The sequence below is a fragment of the Cyprinus carpio genome, chromosome B22, assembly GCF_018340385.1.
Source record: "Cyprinus carpio isolate SPL01 chromosome B22, ASM1834038v1, whole genome shotgun sequence".
Taxonomy (NCBI): Eukaryota; Metazoa; Chordata; class Actinopteri; order Cypriniformes; family Cyprinidae; genus Cyprinus; species Cyprinus carpio.
Genome location: NC_056618.1, coordinates 16,454,224 through 16,457,700, shown reverse-complemented (window position 1 = coordinate 16,457,700; position 3,477 = coordinate 16,454,224). Strand labels below are relative to the sequence as shown.

Sequence of the window (3,477 nt, the reverse complement as noted above, 5' to 3'; positions counted from 1 at the left end):
CACTCTTTCACCAGTGTTATCTGTCAAAAGCCAGACCGTGCATCTAGCTTGGTAAAAATTGTTGCACCATTCAACTGGGCCAATGACTGCTCAGTGTAAGGTAATATATGCCGTTCTCTGCATACTGCCTCATTTAGCTCGGTTAAATCAACGCATATTCTTATTTTTCAGTTTGGCTTTACAACAGGTACCATGCCGGCACACCATTTCGTTGGTTGTTCTATCCTAGATATCACCCCCATTCTTTCCATATGCTCTAACTCCTCCTTTTTTTTGTTTTCCAAAGGAATAGGCACTCTGTGAGGGGTTGTGAGTGTGTATGGCACAGCATCAACTGTTAAGCGAATGCAGTAGTTTCCTTCTAGTTTTTCCAGTCCAGTAAATACTTTTGGAAATTTCTTTTTGAACCTTTCTTCAGTTACTTCGACTGCATCAATCCGTTCAACAAGCTGTAATGCCTCAATAGCTGGCAGGCCCAATACAGGTCTGGAAAGTGAATCAATTACAAAAATAGTTTGAGAGGTCGAGAGGTCTTTGCTTTTCAATTTGCACATTACCTGTCCTGCCACTAGTAGTTGTTTATTATTGGGCCCATACAGTCTTTTATTTGATTCCATCAAAGGTCGGTCCCTCCTGTAGTCATATAGTTTTGTGGGAATGGCTGTGACCACAGCGCCTGTATCAAATAAATGTTTTCCCCATTTAGCGTTATGTCTGTATACCATCCCTGTGTTTTAGTCTTTTACTGTACTTCACCTAAATAAAGGGAGTCCTCCTGTATATCTTGCTGTTGGAGTTAGAGGAGTTTCAAAGGTCTTTTAAAGGTCCAAAATTACAATGTTCTGCAAGCTTATGGACGGCCATTATAAAGCTATCAGCTGACTCGCCGGGTTCTGGTTTGCGCATATAAAACTTGGCTCTCTCAATAATGACGTTATGCTTTCCCACAAAATGGTTATTAAAACAGTTTTCAACAGCAATGTAGCTGAGCTTTTCATCTGCAGTTAAAGTGGAAGCATTCAAATCATCATTTCATTTGTCATTACATATTTCTATCAAAAATTTTGTATAAAACATTAATCTAATTTCATTATGCAGTTGTAATTGCTATGTAAATGCATGTACAGCCGTCTGATCAGTATTAAACTGGTAATGGCCTACATCTAAATAATACTGATTTAATTGGTAAAAGCCTATTGTCATATTACATGTAATTCTAATTTAACATTAACATTTAAGAATTTAACATTAAGGATGACATACATATTTAGGCCTTATATGAAATTATGTATAAATGGTTAAACAAATCATTTGCCCCTAATAGGGAAGTTAATTTTGACACTGATAGAATCATCTCTGGTTTATTTCTAGTTGTGAGTGCAGGTATGAAGTAAATTCATGAGATAAACAAATATTTCACAGGTAGGTTGCAGAATCTATGGTGCCTACACAAAAGAAAGCTCTGGCTGCCTAGGTATACAGTTTGTGTCAAGCCATTCTTTAATCTGGCTGTTTGATGAACAGAAAGAGATGTTGTAGAAATAGAAGTCATTAAGAATCCATAGAAGTTTTATATATACTTTTTGTATAAATATTTTTGTTGGAAAGTGTCGTTTTATTCCCCGCCCACATGTAGAGATCCAATATTCAAGATGTTCATTAATTTTTTATCCCTAAATGTAAAAACAAAAAATGAAGCCGAATTCTGGATTTTTCTTTTTGTCTGAACAAGTCTGAGCAAATTAAAAAAAATGTGAATAACTGGTATGATAACCTAATTATATCCTGATTCACAGACAACAATCTACTTTAGGCTATTCAATTATTTATGTGAGAAATAAAGTATCAAAAAAAGTCTGCTGGCAGAATTTGGAAGAATATAAATCATTACGAACTTAGCACAAAAATCTGCAATTATCCTAAAGTCATCAGTTTATTTTCCTATCAATACATAGTTGCTGAATACAATTTTAAACTCGCTGCCTTTCCAACCTAAAGAAATTCTGCTCACCCTCCTCTAGCCAATTCCGACGAGATCTGATAAAGGCATGTGTGGCGGTATCACATGAAAGGAAAGGTTAATCAGTGAATTTATCCGACTACGCCACCCTGGTGGGAAACCAGAGAATTTATTCCCATTAAAGGACACAGGTAAGTTTCACCAAATGAAGGCAAAGTAGGGGAGACGGGGGCGAGAATACAAAAGATTGGATTTTATTATAAAAACACACCCATAGATTTAAAACTCTCTCACACAAACCATTTCCACAATAAGGGAGGTGTAATTCCCAGGGCCAGGATTAGTGGGAACCAGGCAGGCCGGCTGCAACTCAGAATGGTTATCCAAAAACCCACCTAAATTCACACCAAAGCAACCATCACACACACCCACCAATGGGAAGTTGTATCCACACACACCGCACACTGTGACACTGCAGAATGACAGCAGCTAGCCTCCCCAGTTCCACCCGATCCTCACTGGCCCTGGAGAAACAGAAAATAACATTAAAGAAGAAATTCAACAAAATTATAAAAATGAAAACATGAAAATGCAAAAAAAGAAACTTCTAAACACTTTGTTTGCGACTCTGGCACTTGAGCATCCAGAGAACACCACGCACAAAAACGTAAATCAAAATCAATAAATACTCAAAAATAAATAACCCTTGCAGCATACAATATGCTTACAAAAGAAAATGCAGGGTAAACAAATCAATACCAAAAAAAAGACAAATATAACCAAACAAACAAAACAAACAATTATGGTTAGAAGAAAAAAAACAATCCAGAACCTCAACTGGTAGATAGTCCATGCGGAGAAAATACTCAGTCTTTACAGCTTCGTAAACTCTCAAAGTATTAAAGCACAAAAACCGTAAAGTGCAGATCGGACTGCGTTGCCTGAAATCAAGCAAAACAGCAGCTGCGTTGCCTGAAATCAATTGGGTGTTGGCCAGGATGAGGACTAAGATGTTTTAATTTCCCCTTAAGATTGTTATTGAATAAACATTAGATGCAACGCTATATGGTTACTCACAACCGGTGTCATAGCTCAGTCTACCAGCCAGCATTCACTGCTCTCGCTGCAATTACTGCAGCCGAAATACGCCGCGAGTTGCCGCACTACCAACGCCACCAGACGCGCTCTAAATGAAACTGAGGAAGGAATCAGAACGGAAACGGAAATGCCAGGGAGAGAGAGAAGCACCCCAGGTCACAAACATACCCACCTGCCATAATAAAGGTCCTTAAATAGTATAGATACTATCGTTTCATTGGTATATGAACTTTAACCCCACCAACCAATGAGATGCTAGTGCTGTCGCTATCATTTGATTGGTGAACCAACTGTACATCAACCAGCCAATAAAAGACTTATCCTGCCACAGTCGGATTTACAGTAGGCCCACTAAGCATTTTTTAACTTCAAACCTGATACTACAACAAAAGAGCAGTGATATACAAGTGCTATAACAA

The 3,477-nt window shown here is 37.9% G+C and overlaps 1 long non-coding RNA gene across 1 annotated transcript; it reads right to left on the bottom strand.

Annotated features, from left to right (window-relative positions):
• Positions 1-2,046: 2,046 nt before the first annotated feature.
• Positions 2,047-2,866, bottom strand: LOC122141659. Its single transcript, XR_006157981.1, has 2 exons — positions 2,793-2,866; positions 2,047-2,484 (listed from the first exon to the last, which is right to left on the bottom strand). It is a non-coding gene; the product is annotated as an uncharacterized LOC122141659 (long non-coding RNA).
• Positions 2,867-3,477: the final 611 nt, after the last annotated feature.